At 38.2% G+C, this 18,512-nt stretch overlaps 1 long non-coding RNA gene across 1 annotated transcript; it reads right to left on the reverse strand.

Moving 5' to 3' along the window:
• Positions 1 to 290: 290 nt before the first annotated feature.
• LOC122179720 lies at positions 291 to 14,243 on the reverse strand. Its single transcript, XR_006178804.1, has 3 exons — positions 14,194 to 14,243; positions 5,585 to 5,695; positions 291 to 379 (listed from the first exon to the last, which is right to left on the reverse strand). It is a non-coding gene; the product is annotated as an uncharacterized LOC122179720 (long non-coding RNA).
• Positions 14,244 to 18,512: the final 4,269 nt, after the last annotated feature.

Here is an 18,512-nt window from a genome sequence, read left to right on the forward strand (position 1 = left end):
TACACATTCAACTTAATCTCACTATACATATTTTATATGTCAGAATACATTTTTCTTTTTTAGATGGCAAATCATTCATGATGACTTCCTATAGTAACTACTTACAAATTAAAAAAAAAAATTTGGCTATTTTGCCCAGCCCATTCTTTACATTACACACAATGCAATTTCTATTTGGTGCAACAGTTTTTCCATAAGCTACACAGGCATAAAGCTGTTGAAATGCAGGCAGTAATCAAGATCTTAGTTTTACTGGGTGTATTATATTGCGCATAAACATAAGGTACTTGCCTGGTTAAGCCACAGAGAACTGCTGGTTGAACTCGGTAAAATAAATACTGCATGTTAGAAAAATGGGTCTTCTAGTACAGAGATTGTTCTATAAAAGATAAGAAAGAAAAAAAATCATCCTAGACATATAGTTACAATGTAATGTTTTGTTCTATCCTCAACCTGACAATTTTACTTGGTTCAAATCTGAACAATTTCACTTCTATCTGGAGAAGTAATATCTACACAAGAATTGGCGTAAAGTAACAAAGAAAACTTTTAACAAGTGTCTTCCAAGAAATACTGGTGTTTTGACTATACTTGGAAGACAGGCAGAGCACTGAACTAGATATTTCGCTCAATGGTGCAATCAACAGAAGGAAGCCAGATGCTTTGTAGTACTTCCAGGACTATTATCTATAGGGAATTTTGCTATTTTATTATTAAAAAAATAAAAAATATCAAACACATAGCCACTATTGCTTCTTGTAGCAAATACATAACCTAGAATTTTCAAGAACATTATTTTTTTAAAAAAGACTTATTTTTTAAACACACTCACACAGTTTAGCTTAAAAAGCATAGTCTTTGTTCATATAAAACAGGCTGGGCTACTGTATTCTTACTACTTCTAAATAATAGCAGGTCACAATAGCAGGAAGAATGATAAAGAGTTTTTCAGGTATGGATTAGGAATAAAGCGTGCAATCTTGCATGTTGAAGAACAACTCCTACATATTAAAACAAGAAACATGAAGTTCAATTGTATGTTCTTATGTGTGTGTGTTGAAGATTATCACTGTAAACATGAAAACTGTGGATGTACTTTGCAGCTGGCTGAATATACCTCCAGTTTTAAAATGTCATAGGGGTTTGTTTTTCATTAGTCTTCAGCCATCTTTTAAAGAGACCAAAGCCAAATCATTGGCATTTTAAATTGGTCTAAGATGCCATCAGTGTATAGAGATAAAAGCTTCCACTACGTTTCTGACTGCTGCACTATTTCCAATTTCTAGGCAGTAGAAAAATTCTCTTCTTTACAATTATACAATTTACTTTTGTTTTTCCTCTTTTGAAAACTTACCATTATTTGCTATAAACCATTAACATAGGCTACCTAGCACACGCATCTGGGTGAGAGAAGCTTACATTGGTTGTATGTTGTGTTGTGCTGAATTGACCGAAAACAACATTGAAAGTGACATCCAGGATCTCTTCAGGTACTGCTATTTACTTCTAAAATATAGATTCCATTAGATAGAATAACACTTTCATTCCAGGCAGAATGAAATCTTAAAACTGATGACATGAAGATAAGAAACAATAACTGCAATGTCACTTTCAAGTGCCATTCTGCAAATAAAGTCATAATATCTGCAGACGATATAGGGCTTTCGTGTAGGCTACAAGGGAATTCAGAATTTGAGCTACAGTTTGTAAATTGAACTGGCTGTAGTCTTCTCTTAACAAGTCAAAGCATGCTGACTGAGCCACCTAACCTACCTAATTGAATACACTCAAAGCAAGGTAATAGTTCTTGCTGAACTCGAGTTATGATTCTGACCATCACTGCTGTTACATCATTTCTGTACTCTGTGGTGTTTATGCTTATTATCTATACTGGCTATCCAAATAGTGCTTTTCCCTCTAAATAACAGCTAAAGATATGGAGTTATGACTAGCACATATCTCCATGGGGACTAGATACCATACCACTCAATTTTAAGTGTGATATAATGGAAAATGGAGCAGGGATTTCAAATGGCCTTTAGCTGTTAACCTCAAAAAGCAGCTTTAAAAATACTGTGTTTGTTATTGTAATTTCTAATACTGTCCAAAAGGATAACTCGTGGGACTGCAAGAGCTCACTGGCTTCACTGGCATCCTTCAGAGAAGGATGTGTACATCCTTCTCTGAGGTCAAACAGGAACCTTTCAAGAGTGCACAGTTGACAGAAGAATTACCTAATGAAGTGCTCTTGCCTGAGCACATCCAGTGCTCAGACAGTGCTTCCTTGCAAACATAAAAAGCAGCTTTTAATGTGAAACCTGTTTTTGTTTGAAACTATGAAATGTTTATGGGAAATTCTGCCTGTAGGCTCTGAGACATGCACATGCATAAATGCACAAAGTATTGTTCTCATTTACATCATTGTGATCTCCAGGGGAAAAAAGGTCTGAAAAACAAATTTGTTCTTACAAAGGGGATGAAATGAAATTATCAGGTTAGAACATCTTACTAACTCTGACAACCAAAGGTGCTTGCTGAAGTACACTTTGTTGAAACCTAGTCTGTTGACAGACTCTTCAAGAAACAAGATACAGAAGTCAAAAGCACGTGTTTAGAAGTCAGTATTGCAGAACAATGCACTGAACTTGGTTAAGCAATGAAAAAAAAATGGGGCATTGTATAATGACAATCCTTTGGGGAACCAGAGATAAAGGACAATGGTGAAGTGATTATATTACAGACACTGTAACCTCCACGGTAGTTTGATGATAAGTTCAGTTATTGTTGCATAGTAATTCCACAGCATATGAAGATATTCAGTAAGAATTGAAGTGAAAATCTCAACTAAAATTTCAGTGGCTCTTTCAACTTACAGTGATTTTCTAGAGAATATCTTAGAGGCAGCAAGAACTTACTAAGAAAGAAAAACCAAGCAGATCACTGGATCAGAGCAATAAGGTCAGATTGCTCTGGTCACTTCAAGGTGACTTTAAGGTGACTTTAAGGTCACTTCGGATAAATAGGCTGGGACTGAGATTGATATCAAGAATGAGAAAGAACATATACATTCTTAGGTTAATAATTGTAAGATTATTTAATTAGCTGATGCTTGGATAATTGCTAGCGTTCCCTGAAGAGAAATATTGCATGATGGCAGAAATTTTTCTAGCCCTGAATATACTTTCTCTTTCTTGGTCTTGAGACCAAGAAATCATTTGTGCAAAATGTGAACAACATCCTCATGACCACATAAAGGCAAAATGAATAAGGGGACCACTACCTAAATGACCAGAAAGAGTTCTAAAAAACTCCCATACAACCCTATGTAAGTGCAGATGGCAGAGAAAAGTAGCCAAAAGGGGGATAGAGTATCATGCTTGCACATGAAGATGTATGTAATAGGCATTTCTTTTGTATTAGCAAGGTGAAATAATGTAGCTCTGCACATAAAAAAAATTGCATGAGCTGAAAGAGGTGTGCTAAATTTGTGGATATATTCCTCCTGGTACTCTGCCCAGAAAATAAACCAGGTCTCCTCCTCTCAACATGCTTTGTGAGTATGTTTTAGGAGTGCATAATTGCTACATTTTCAAGTAAAACAAGATAAGAAACCTTAAGTTTGGAATCTTGGACTGAGAGTACTGAGGACCAGGGGAAAAAAGACAGAAAATTAGAAGCAGAGACAGTTTCTAGGGCACAGTGTGGTATTTGAGTACCAAGAGGTAAAGACTCACCAGCAAACTGAGCTCACTGTCCATTCACATCTGACACTGGAGGAGTGCCTCAAAATCCACAGAGCCCTTTGACAACAGTACTCAAAAAACTCAGCATCAGTGTTTCTATGCCCATTTATTACTACAGATATTGGCCAGTTAGCAGTGCCCTTTATTCTTTTACGTCAGTGAAAGGACAGAAGGATGTAGCTGACTCAAAACTTCATTGTTGCAGATATTCTATATACCTGGCAGTAGAAGTAGTTTTACTGTTTGCTCTTCTAATGTTTAGCAAATTTCACATAGGATGTATAAACAAGCTATTAAGGCTGCGTTATCAGAAGTTGGAACACATCATAACTACGAATGTTCGTGCTGCTCAGACTACATGATGATATATTATTTTTGCAGTATTATCCATCTCATTGAGTGTTAGAACAGTCCACCTGGGCAGTTTCTGTCAGGTGGAAGGGAGTTGTCTATAAAGACCCAGTTTCACATGCAGCAGAGCTAAAAGCTATGTAGCACATATGAAAGGAAACTGGAGAAAGATCACCAGATCTACTCTAGAGTCTTGAGAGGATTCATGTTCTGCCTCAGATGACTTATGTGATAATAAAATACAGTTGTATTTTTTTTTGTTTTAAATTGCAAGACTACTACTTGTATATTTCTCATCCTGTAGGAGCCTGACAATGATAGTCTGAAGTCTGAGTGACAGATCATCAAAAACACTTCTTAAGAGAACAGTGAGCTGGTAAGATCTGCTCTTCAGCGTTCCTCCGTAACATGAGCCACAGAATTTCAGCCCATCATTTCTATATCCACACAGAATACAATTTGTTTAAACAAACGAAATCCATAACTTTTGACTGTAAAACTGCTACCTTGGAAGTATAGAATAATCACATTGGATTGCCTACCAACACTCAGAAAATTGGGTAGGAAAAATCCAGTTAAGAAAAGCTTTAAAATGTAGATTTGCACTTCTGGAAGTTTGTGTTTCTTATACAGCTCCTGGGAATACGTAAGATATAAATAAGCAAACAAATTATCTTCTGCATCTTTTCCCAACTACAGAACAGGAAAAAATAACAATACACTCTCATGAGGTGTTACAAAATAGAAGATTCAAAGTTGCTAATGTTTAAACCACAAGGGAGTGAAATGTAAAGACTAAAGAGACATTAAGTTGTCACCATCATTATTAGGCAAAAAAACTGTTAAACACTGCTGTTTGGGACTGCTTCCTTTGCTTTTCTAATTGCTTCCCTATGGAGAAAAGGGTGGAATGCACGTGTTGATTTTACTAAAGTCTTCTTCTAAAAGGGCTGTTTAGCTTTTAAGTAACACTGAAACACAAATAACCGCATTCAATATACATACAAACAGTTCCGACAAGCCGAATACCCTCCCCATAACAATAGCTGAAGCAACACAGCCTGTGTCTGCTGCCTTTTAGCTCTCCTCCTGCTAGCCGTGCACCACACAGACACTTCACATTCTGCAGTTACTAAGGATATAGTTACCTATAAAGCTGGGGAAAAAAAGTACCTTTTTAAACCTCTAAATTTTCAGTCCTAACTTTCTTCATAGCATTTTTGTTTCAGCAAGGCACTTAGGTATAGATGTCAGTGAGAGGAATCAATACTGTTATTCACTTTCTTTCAGTTGGTCTGTGAAATGAGCAATGTGAAAATATGTATTGGCGCACTGCCAATTTCCATTAAAAACTGAGTCTGGTTACATTTTTATTTCACTTTCAATAGCTTCTCTTCATCTTTAAGTAGTGAGTACTGTACTCATGGCTGCATACTCTGGGAAATCCCTCGCAATTCCATCCAAAGAGAGAACAAAATAGCCCTACTTACTTCAGAGCAGATCTGTGCACCCTTGAAAGTGAAACAGACTTGATTTGTAGGCAAAAGTGCCTCTTCACATCGCTCAGGGGCTGCAGGGTTTGCCATGCAGGAGAGTCAAAGCTGTAACAAGAATGTTCCCTGAACGCCAAAAGTCAAAACAAAAGACAACACATGAGAAAAAACTAACACAACTCTACTGCATTAGCTGTCACGCTTACTTAAGAAGCATTTTTGCTCAGTATTTTTTTTGTTTTTTAAGCAGCTTTTTCAGTTACTAGATAAAAGAGTGAGAAAAAAAATCACAAGTTTATATACAGTTAACAAAGTCACTAGTCATCACAAGGCTTGACAAATCAAATTTTTTCATTCTCTCCCACTCATGTTTAGTACTTCTATGTAAACTACAGCAGATTTAGAAGGATAGCTTTTTTTTTTTTTTGTGAAGTAGTTCAACGATTAGAGTACCATTAAGGTGACAAAAATTCTCTTTTGCCTTAGCTAAGCTACACACCAGTATTAAAGCAATACATTCAGTGAAGCAGGGGGGAAGCCTCCCTCTTTCTCTGCAGATTCTGAAAAGAAGTATAAAGAAAGGGATTTACACACACGAGAGAAAATACTTGGAGAGAAGGGTCTTTTCTGAACAATTTTTCCTCTCTCTTTCACTGAATTTTGCTTCCTAGGACCCTGAGCCTCTGTCTTATATGTAGGGTCTACATACAGCATGTCACTGAACATCAAGCTGTTGATCCCACTAAAATGGAAGTACCATTTAGGAAGCTTAATGTCATTGGACATCCTAAACTCTTTTAATGTGGCCTAAGCTCCTAATCTCAAGCATTCTCCTTCAGGAATTCAGTCTCACAATTCAGTCTTTAACTCACAGCTATGATCATACCAACAGTTACTAAACGTTTCTGTGACACCATTCATAAGCATAACACCTCATTACCTCACTTTTCAGGAGTTGCCCTGGAGAAACGCAGCATCTGTAGGTTTCTCAGTCACTCTGAGAGCAGCACAAGTGGGGCCCCTTCAAAGTGACACGCTTTGCTACTGCAGGCAACATTTCCTCAGTGGCAATACTGAAAGAAGCAGCTGCCATTGTCACCGCCTATCATCTGCTTTAACAAATACTAGGGAACCACTGCCAGGATTAATCCCTCTCCTGACTGAAATTGATGTCGTAACATGTACAATGAGTCTTCTCCTTGAGCAGCTTTTTCTATTTATCTCTATTTTTTGCTACAGAAGCCATGTCAATGCAAGCAAGGGTTCATGTGGAAGAATGAATGGGCTCCGATTATGCATATCACATCTGACAGCCTTTCAGAGGCACTTTCTGGGTCAGCATGCTCCATTATTCTCCAAATGTCACAAAAAGGTATTTAAATCAACAGGCTGAAGAGCAGGGATTAACAAGCACAGGAACACAGACATCAGAGCACTCAGTGACATGATATTAAATACTGTACGCCATGTCTCCACCAGTCCACTCTGTGACAACAGTTGGGAAGCATGCAAGCAATGCTTGTTCAGGGCAGGAGATGTAGATGCCAATAGGCATCTACAAACTTTTGTTACACAAACTTTTTTTATGACTATTTTCACATTGGTTCATGCTGCTGGAGCATCCATCAGCCCCTTTCCAGGCAATAGACCTCACATACAACAGCAGTGAAGCCACCGACAGCCACAGAAGGAACCTGAGGGCTCCTCAGGTCCAAGGCTGCCAATGAAGGCCTTCTACCACCAGGCACAGGAAGACATAGTGTAAACTGGTACACACCAGCCCCATAGTTCTTCCCATTTCCTCTTGGTATTTCTCCTATGTCCCTCTCTGTTTTCTCCCACGAGCATCCCATCTTGTGCAATTTGCAGAAGAATCACAGAATCACCAAGGTTGGAAAAGACCTTCAAGATCACCCAGTCCAACAATCCACCTATCACCAACAGCACTCACTAAACCACGTCCCAAAATACAAAGTCCAAACATTCCTTGAACACCTGTAGGGTCAGTGAATCCACCACCTCCCTGAGCAGCTCCTTCCAGTGCTTGACCACTCTTTCAGAAAAGTGGTATTTCCTAACATCCAGCCTAAATCTCTCCTGGCATAGCTTGAAGCCATTCCCTCTAGTTCTACCACTAGTTACACGAAAGAAAAGGCCGACCCCCAGCTCACTACAACCTCCCTTCAGGTAGTTATAGAGAGCAATAAGGTCTCCTCTGAGCCTCCTTTTCTCCAGACTGAACAATCCCAGCTCCTTTAGCTGCTCCTCGTAAGGCCTATGCTCCAGACAGAATCATGATTTTCAGAAACATTCTTCCCTACCTCTTCCCTTGCAAACACAGTGTGACTCCTCAAACTCATCTTAGAATCATAGAATCATTAATGTTGGAAAAGACCACTGAGCTCATCTAACCCAACAGCCAATTCATCATCCAGTAAACTGTCACTCAGAACTATGTGTACTGAGCCCAGAGCTATGCCTGTGCACCTCGCTTCTCTCACTATGCTTGTCACAACCCTTGAGTCTGAGTCAGCTACTGCTCTTAGTTGTTTCTGGTGAACAGCGACCGTGTTGAACTTATGCTGTCAAATAGCACCACAGCTCTCCCTCATTCTTCCACAAGTCCAAAGAGTGGATATACGCAGGATCCATCATCACCTTACCCAAAAGCTTCCTTCCAGTGTACCCTTTTTTTTTTTTTAATGTACTTCCACAGAACACAAAAACCTAAACATCTATTACAGCAGGAGGCCCATAGCAACACTTAAAAAGAAAATGGCTGTTGTCTCTCTAGCTTAAAATGCAGAATATGACTAGATCCCTGTGTACACCCAATGACTCACCCAGTTCTTGGTAAGGACTGGAAGCAATGGATAAAGGCACTCATGGAGCAATTAGAATTATCAGTGAGTAAACTGTCCAGCTGCAGCATGCAGCCTCCTCTGTGCAACGACAGGGCTTGGTTCTTCCCCATGCACTGCAGACCCCATCATCCTGCATCTGGCATCTGCACTGCCTGCCACAGTAAGAGTGTTTACATTTGTTTTATTTCTAGGCATCAGGCTTGCCATTGTTAACTACTGTCACTAGTCGATTAGACACTAAGCAGTTCCAAAAATATCAGTTTGGGGTAATAATTTTCTCTCAGGTGAAATCTAGTATCTTGAAAAATAATGACACGTGTGTATGCTTATATATTTTGAAATATTAGCACCCAGAATTATTTCAGCAACAATTCTCACATCTTGCGGGGTTGAAATTAATCATTTAGAGTTCAGCCTGTTCAAAGATTTTAGTTGTATATTTACTTTTTAACTGTCACACCTTTTCTCACAGCTTTGAAGATGCTGTAACTTAAAACTTACTAAGAATGTATCAAGGGATTCATTGCTGGTACCAGCTCAGAGATTCACTCATCCAGTAATTATTTGGCAACTTTCAAATGCCATTGAGGTGCCTTCATTAGAGCCTTTACCTCAACCATTGCTCAGGTAACCCATCTTCATTTTTCTAGGGAAAAAACAAACAAACAAACAAACAGACAAAAACTTTACCTGTTTTCCTGGGGGGGAAAAAAAAAAAAGGACTTAAAATGTACAGCATTACAGTAGGCAATACCTTCAGAGGATTATAAAGCTGTAATGGCATTTTGGATATTTAGCTAGGATTGGAGTTACTTGCTCTCTTTCTGTATAGGAGTGAAGAATAAAAGAAAAAAGATCTCCCTGCAGTGCTTGCTATGAATCCTCACACTGACACTTGTGTGAAGTCCTATAGTGTTTGGTCATATAAAGGAAACAGAATTAATCTTTAAATGTAGTTGTTGGGCCTTATCTAGAATCTACACTTTTCAGCAAACTAGCTAACATTCAAAGAAAGAAATAATCAAAACTCCAAGCCCAGTCTCTCTGCCTTACCGCTATGAACACATGATTTTTGGTGCACCGTAGTCTTATGTTTAGGCTGATTAATATATTTTTTTCTTTCTTTGACAAAAAACTTCTTTGATCTCTTTTACTCAAATATGGACTGTGTGGCAATGACTAGATGGTTGGATGCAGTTCTCGAGTTCCCTCTCCATTTTCAGGCAAGTTAAAACTGCAACCACGTTAAGAGTTTATGTTCTAGCAAACCTATCTACTAGGAAGTGATTTTTCACTGTTAATCCAACAATTGTAAAATACCATATTTTAGTATGTATATCTATATTAACAACTGCTAATGAGATATGCTTCTACTGAGAAGTCAGGATGAAAGATCCCCACAATACCACCTTCTCAACTTTATTACATACCTCAAGTTAGCAGTCCTGAGGAAAATTTATTTGCATTGATAAAGATAACTCACAACCATAGACATATCATAGAATCATTGAATCTCAAGGTTGGAAATAACCTATAAGATCATCTAGTCCAACCGTCTTCTCATTACCATTGCTACCACAAGCTACTAAACCATATCTCACAGCTCCTTATCCAGATGCCTCTTGAACACTGCCAGGGACGGCGACTCCACCACCTCTCTGGGCAGCCATTCCAGTGCCTGACCACTCTCTGAGAGAAAAAGTTTTTCCTCATGTCCAACCTAAACCTCCTGTGGTACAACTTACGGCCATTTCCCTGGGTCCTGTTCTTGCCTGTGAGAAGAGGCTGAACCCTCCATCATCACAACCTCCCTTCAGGAGGTAGTAGAGAGCAAAATTGGAGAGCCCAATGTGCTTCCACACGTGCTCTGAAGATTTATGAAGACAGTGAACTTCCAAGTACTCAGGTCACCCTCAAAAGATTTATAGGTCAGGATGGTTCAGAAGAACAGTGAACTGTGGGTCTTCAGAGACTCTGTGTCTGCCCATGGAAAACAGGCATCACAAGCAAATAAATGTTATAGTTTCAAGCTTCATTCTGAGAAAATGACTGTCAGGAGTGTTGAATCAAAATGTAGAAATACAGAAAAATACCGGCAGTCCTTTGGAAAAGCTTTGAAGGTGGAATTGGTAATTTGGGTGGTTTTCAGGGTGAGCAGCTCAGAGCTGGCAGAATAGCTCCTCCTCCTCCCAGGCCGCTCAAAGATAAGGTCAGGGTTGCAGCTTCACCCTTCTATAACCTTCTGGATATTAGAATAATGAGAGTTGGGTTCCCATCTCAAGGTCTGATCTGCTCCTTCTAAACGTTCATAAATCAGCCTCTGGGACTGAAGCTCTTTGTCACTTAGAAAATATTTATGGGTTGGAGACATGTTTCAGGTACATGAGATATCTCAGAAAAAATTAAGCTGTCCACATAGACATAGATATTCTGCAGAAGGAAGTTGCTTGTATAGGCAATCTTAAAGGTATCAAGGACTGCATAGTTTAGCTTTTCATTAGGTATTTGAATTTGAAATGTTCATTTGAAGCAGCCATGCTTTTGCAAATGTTGCCTTTGTTCTATGTTTCTTTATCATTGGATTATTCAAAAACACTATCCTTCACAGACAAGCCTAATCTGCTTTTATGTGTTGAAGCAACAGAGATGGAGTAGTCATGAACAGAGTTTGATTAAAATAGAAAATGGTGCAGAAAAATTAAATTCAGTAGTTGATATTTTGTTTTCACTGTAATAAAAAGGCAAATGCAATTTACCAGAAATTGTTGTTCACCACAAAAAGTGTATGCTATTATGCACCAATTGACAGTGGTGAATTTAAATATTCAGTACAGTAGAGAACTGATGTAAAAATAATCCTGTATTTCTCTTTCTCCTCATTCAGCATATCAGGTGTAGTGTCTTCAACATAAATTCAGAAAATACATTTCAGCACTTAAAACTGGTTTTAAGCAGTTCTCATTCTTCCTGAATTCTTTGCCTATGCCTTAGAGGAAATAAATCACATTCTTAAACTGCTGCAATAATCCCCAAGAAAAAAAAACAGGGAAAAATTAATGGGATAAGGTACCTTATGAGTAAGATTTTGGCAACGCAAATGTAGTATCTCTGTCCTTTACGCCAGTGTTTAGATTTATAGCTGTCAAAGTCAAATAAAAATAGTGGGGTTTTCTTTGTTAAAAATGTGTGTTACATTTTATAAAAAGCACATTAAAAAAAAAAAAGTAATGCCAATCTATGCAAGGAAAAAATACCTCAAGCCGCAAAATAATTAAGTGTTCTCCAGTAGATTTTGGAAGAGACCTCAGGAAAGGAAGAAGGCAATACATTCAGAGGAGCACAAAGACAGACAGACAACCTGTCCTGTTTATAGACATAACCACCCTTTACATCTGCAGCTCCTCAGATTCCACTTGTAGCTAGGGAAGACACACCATCTCCCTCCTGGACAGGAAGACTTGACAAAGTGGAAACATGTCAGACTTAATAACGTTGGAAAAAATTGCATGGATTGGGCATGGGAGTGCTTGAAAGGAACCTTGGGGCAGCACCAATAACAACTTCTCTACTTATTCTTATTGACTTCTTCCCCCTGCCATGTTCCTCTCCTTCAAGCCCCTTGAGATTATACAACCCTCTGAGACATACATTATCATCCCTTTGGCCCTAGTTTTGCTCTCCTAATATTTCTTTTTTGTTACTTACTGTTTCATTATCTTGATAACAACCCGTCCCTCCCCAAAGCAATTTGCTAACCCTCTATTTTTATTATTTACAAGATTTGACCACTGTTCACAACATTATCTTGTTGTTGCAGCCATAAAATGAGGTTAGACTGGGAAACATGGACACTGCTTTCTCCCTGTTTTCAAGAAAGTTAATCAGTTCCTTTTATTTGTTTTGTTTCTGCAAATACATGGCCAGGGTAGGCTACTCTCTTTGTATTTTTTGCTTTTGATATCAGGAAATTCTCACACTGTGGTTCTGACCTACACAATCAGGGCAGGCTTTTTGTCTACATGCCTCAACAAAGTTGTAGTTCATCCTTTTCTACTTACAGGTCTTTCTGATCTTGTGAAAAAAAGACGAGTTACTTTTCCAAATAAATGGTATTTCACTGACATTAATCCTACTGCAGCATGGGTAAACTTGTCTCCTATCCCCAGCAGAACATGGATAATTGCAAACAACTTTAGTTTTATGGGAAGCCCAATAATGCATCTGCAAGCCCTCTTTTACAAGAAACCTGGGAAGAAATAGGCACAATTTTAAAGTTGCAAATTTAAGTACATTCAAAATAACCTGCACCTCACTGACTTGTCTTGATTTATTGAGAATTATACTCCCTTACAAGAAAACCGCATCATATTTTGGAAGTTTGTTTGTTTAGCTGTTGCTTTCTTTAAATTAATTGGTGAAATACAATTGAGAGTACATCTTAAAAATGGTCCAGAACTGTTTTCCCTCTTTCTATAGCTCTTATATGTATAATGAACTCGCAGGGAAACTTACCCACTTTGGCCACTATGCATTCTTTTCATGAAATAGGACTAAATAGCAAAATAAAGAACATACACAAGGATCCTCGTGCAACCTTAGAGGTATCAAGTTAAATTTAAAGATACACATCTACTATCTTGAAAGAAATACTTTTGGGGAATTTATCTTGACTAAGAAGAAGAAGAAAAAACACTAGAAATACATAATGCTTTATATAGATGTCTGTGTGCATATGTTTGGGTGCACAGTCACGCATCTTAAAAAGGCACACAGCTCAGGGGCCTTTTGGTTACTTGATTTTAATCTGTTCCAAATTGTGGTCCTCAAATTGTGTTTCCTATAATTTCTTTCAGCCAAGCTATAACTCACTATATTTGGAAACCCTAAATCTTCCTGATCTTACATTGGGTTTTGGATATGATTATTAAAATAGACTTCGAACCATTTTAGTAACAACCACACGAACCAAGCCAAACTTTCAAGAGTTAAGAAAAATGTAACAGCTTAGTTTTTGAAGTGGAACAGCTATAAAACCCCCATGAAGATTTGCCTTTTTTATTTCAATACAAATATCTTAGGTTTTATGACCTTATTAAAAAAAACCCACAAGAATTTAATTGTTCTTTTTACACTGTGTTTGTGCCCTTTACATCATATCTCCTACTACTAATAACTAATGAGGATAGTAATTACTTAACAGATGGTAAAAGTGCTTTAATTGCTTTTAAGGACTACTGAGCTTGGCTGTATTTGGGGAGCATTAACTTCTGTGACTTTTCATCTTCCTCAGCTCATTCCAAGTTTGTTCAGCCATCATTAAACATTGAGAGGACTGAGCTTTTTTTTCCAGCACCACCAAATGGGAGGCTAGTAACATGCGGCTGCAGTCCATTGTTATTTCAGACATATATCTTTTGTGAGGTGGCTCTTGGCGTTTAGAAAGTAGTACCCTTCCCTTTTCTCCTCAGTCCTATCACCATGTCACGTTATGCAGTCCAGGGCACCCAACCTTTAGTTACCAGAGCTGCATCTCTCTCCTTTTCCACAGCAAAGAACTATCAGATGTTTAAGAGGAAGCTAGGGGAAAAAATGTAAAGCCTCAAAACTAAATGGGCTGAAGCCTCATTAACATCTTACAATGCATTTACATTATCTCCTGAGTAACACAGGCAACAGAAATTTTCAAATCAGAGGAAAGAAATTCACAGTCAACACAAACACAGTGACGCTCTTTAGACTTACCTCGCTTTTCAAATAAATTGCACACTAACCACAGGAAATGCTGGCCTAATTAGTCAAGCTGCAGTACAAACCACCACCAATTCTGCTGAATGCTTCTTCAGATCTAGTGTTTGTCCTTCTGGATTTGTATGTGAATTTGGACAAGGAGCTGCAGCAAAAGATTAAATAAAAAGACTCAAAAATAGCAAAGGATATGTCTAGAGACACATCATTCTATCTCATAATTGTAGCTAAAATAAATTATATGGGTCTTGCTTTTTGCAAAATCTGAAATTATAAATAAGGAAGAATGATTTCATCAAATTCAGGCTCAACTGCCTTCTTACTTATAACTAAGGTTACAATTAAGTCATGCATTTTTATTTGGTATAAGGAATTGTACAGCAAATATCAGATGTGCAAATTCGGGTTAAGTATGCCCAGAAGTATGATTCATTATTAAAAATAAATGTTTACATCAGATTTGTTACTTGAAATAAAATAGGTAAATAATTGGATGCGGCCCTGGGCAGACTGTGTGCTTGATGTGGTGGTTGGCAATCCTGCTAATGGCAGAGGGATTGCAACTGGATGACCTTTGAGGTCCCTTCCAACTCAAGCAATTCAATGATTCTATGATTACAGACATATTATAAGGTAGAAGTCATTACGTTTTTATTTCAAGTATAAAATGTAAAGGTTTGATTGCCTTTTGGGAGGAATTCAGAGTCAGCCAGGAGTAGAGACAGACAGCAAACTCCCTCTCTCCTTTTGCTGAGTGATGACCCATTGCTCTCCATTTATTGGTGAGCATTTACAGAAGGTAGCCATTCAATGACTGTATGGGAGGCAGCAGCGTTGCCATCTCCTGCGATGTTTAGCCAGTTTTCTAATACTAAAAAACAGCTCCCGGAGTCATAATGGACATTTTCTCATGATAAAATGCCCATTTTCAGTTTTACCAGTTCTTGGAAAGACTGAGAAAAATATAGTATAAATAATTAACAACGGGAATGCAGAATAAATCAACATTTATGGTTTTTCAATATTTCAATATTTATCAGGGCCCAAATTCTACTTTTCAATGTTTGCCTACCATCCAGGAAAATGTTTCCTCGGGCTTTTTAGATTGATGGCACCTTTCACCAAACATTTAAATCCCCAAGCTCCAGAACTGTGTCTGCAACCATTCAGCAAGACCCCAGGGCTTAGCCCAAGCAGATCTTGTCAGAGTAAGCGGTTGACTTCTGCTTATTTTCCTCCATGTACCTCCAAGTTCCTCCGAGTGCAGATATAAACTGTCCATTTATATGCAATGAATCTGAACACCTCCTCTAACACTGCAATTTTATTTTTCATTGAGAAGAAAATGATAGTTATTTGCCCAATGAAAACCTGAACATGACCTGCAACTTGCATTTTGTTCAATAATCTCCAGTACATTCGGTAAACTGCTGTCCTGAGTGTATTATGTTCAAACATAGAGCGAATAATTATAATCATCACCATAAAAAGAAGGACTTGGTAGGTATTAATTTTTTATGCACTAGGCACTTCCTTTGCAATTCTGTTGTCATCTGGCATCATTGTCCCATAAATATAGAGTGCAGCCTGAAACAGCTCTGCCTTGTTTTGTAACATGGTTCCTTAGGAGTTAGAAAGTTTAAGTGGATATAGCTGATTGTAGAGACATTAACATTTAGCACAGATATTATGATGAAAGATAAAATCTAAAAACTTTTAAAATAGAGCTGCACAGTTTAATAAATTCATAGAATCATTTGAGTTGGAAGGTATCCGTAAATGCCATCTAGTCCAACTCCCCTGTGGCAAACAGGAACACCTACAGCTACATCATTTGCTCAGTTTGGTTTAGCCTCACCTTGAGTGTCTCCAGGAACAAAATACCCACCACCTCTCTGCGCAACCTGTGCCAGTGCCTCACCACCCTTATTGTAAAAAACTTCCTCCTTATATCCAATCTAAACTTTCCCTTTTTTAATTTGAAACCATTTCCCCTTGCCCCAAAAAAATTGTTTTGAACATGGAGAATCCTTGATTATTTTACACACCAACTTAGGCTAGGCTTTACATGAGCTTGTAGAGGCTTGGGGGGGGAAAAAAAAAAAAAAAAAAAAAAAAAAAAGGAAGACTGAGATTTGTGTATGTATACGTTTATGCCAAATAAAAAGAACCAAAAAAAAATAAAAAAAAAAAAAAAAAAAGATAAGGAATAATCACTCAACTGGGGAGACACTAGGAGGAAGACCAAGCCCTCTTTTGCCTAGTTTTTCTTTCCTGCTTCATAGCAATGGATCCTCACATGCTGCACAGGATTCCCTGCTCTAGTGTACTCTTGGATTTGGCTTGGGTTTTCCTAAACATGAACAAAACACTACAGAGCATGACAAACTGGTGTTCACAGTTACTGCGATGTTTCCAAAACTGCATGCACTACTCTTTAGAAACAGGTAAATACAGAAGCTGAGCTCTGGGCTGTTTCTGCAGAAAGGAAAGCTGTTCTTACAGTCTCCCAGCTAGTTGCAGCTGGGGTGCATCTCTCTCCCTAGCTGCCAAACCCCTCCTCCAACTCTCCCCATTTAACTATCTTCTCTTCCACGCCAAGTCGCTCAAAAAAGCATCCTTGCATGGAGGACTGTGCGGCAGAGATAGCTGAGCCCTCCTCTGCATGGGCCAGCGGCTAAGCTGGGCTTTGGAGGGGTGAGCCAAGTCCAAATATACAGATCCAGGAAACATCCTTGCACGAAGAGCAAAGGAGAGCAGCAGTGAGGATTCCTCACAAAAATTCTCTTTTGAAATTCTCTTACTCTTTTTTTTTTTTTTTTTTTTTTAAATCTCACAAATAAATATTTTTCCATTTTAATGTACCACTGAATTAAGTGAAATTGCATCATGAGACTTTGCATAAATAATAGTTACCTATGACATATGCATTTAGTCTTGCAGCCTAACAAAAGAAATGGAGCTTCTTTTACACACTATTCATTAAAAAGTGAAACAGAAAATGGATCCTCTTCCCATCTGGAAAAGTGCAAAAGGTGCATTACTGGAACTTTAAGCTCCCCTCCTCAGCAATGAGCAGCAACACGCTGTCCATACTTAGAAACACAGGAAACAATACATGTTCATTAGGCATTATGTACTTTTTTCTATCTTCCTTTAGAAAAAAAAAAAAACAAAACCAAAAACAAAACCATTACGTTCTTTCAAGTCCTCCAGAATCACTAAAAGCAACCACTTTGCAGGAGGCTTTCTGAACCTTGCAGAATTAAAACCGTGAACAGTCTATCACCTTACTTACACTACATGATTTCCAGACCCAGCAAGTACTCTAAGCTCACTCATAGCAAACCACAGATTTACTGTAATTCTGAGAGCCCTGGCTTGGAGCCATTTCAGACACAAAGCACAATCAATCATCCTGAAGCATTTCAGGCTTTTCATTCTTGATAAATGTAAAACACAGAAAGGGTAAACAAAGAAACACCTACAGTTTAATTAAGGGCTGAAAGTCACAGGTATCTTCTGATATTTGAACAAAATTTTAAATAACAAAATTTTAAATTTTATTTGTGTGTGTTATCACACATCTTCCAGTAGAATGCTTCCATGGTTCTAAGCTAACATGTTTTTTGTCTTTATCTTATTTATTTTTATTGAAACAGTAAAATTAATACTTTTCTCACAGCCTCTGGATACTCAAGAATGAAACTATACAAAAACTCCCTTGGTGTTAAAACAATCACTGCAGCAAGATCTCTGAATCTGTAATTATAAAGAACATTTATATTCAGAAAGCAAAGTAAGCATGTTTGCCTTACTAAAAGTGACAGCAAATCGGTCTGGGAAAAGGGGAAAAAAAATGAGTTCAAGAAAACATTAGTAGATAACACACACTCACATCAGCCATCCTGCTACAACTGCTTAAAGCAGTGCCAGAAGTCACATCTGAGTTAGTGGCAGAGAAGGTGAGAGGAAAATTGACCGTACTCAGCATCCTTTTACTCATCAAGCATTTTCAAAGCAAACTCTGATTTACTGTCATCCTTCCAAGGACATCAGGGAAAGGAGAGAGAAGAGAGCTCACCCTAATGAGGAGCTGATTTGCACCTGAGATCTTGGAGGGGGTGGGGAGGGAGTGGTTCTGATGCAGAAATACCAATGAAGAGCAGAGATGGTCTTTGGGGAACACATGTATCCTGATGGAGAAGGAAGAGAAATTTCAAGACTTCCACAGACCCTGAAGTATTTGTTCTGAAGTTTCCAACTCTGCATTCATCCTTCTGAGATATCTGCTTGGGCTAAGCGCATGCAGATCT

The sequence above is a fragment of the Lagopus leucura genome, unplaced genomic scaffold (genome assembly GCF_019238085.1).
Source record: "Lagopus leucura isolate 7727_CA_CO unplaced genomic scaffold, USGS_WTPT01 Super-Scaffold_100004, whole genome shotgun sequence".
Taxonomy (NCBI): domain Eukaryota; kingdom Metazoa; phylum Chordata; class Aves; order Galliformes; family Phasianidae; genus Lagopus; species Lagopus leucura.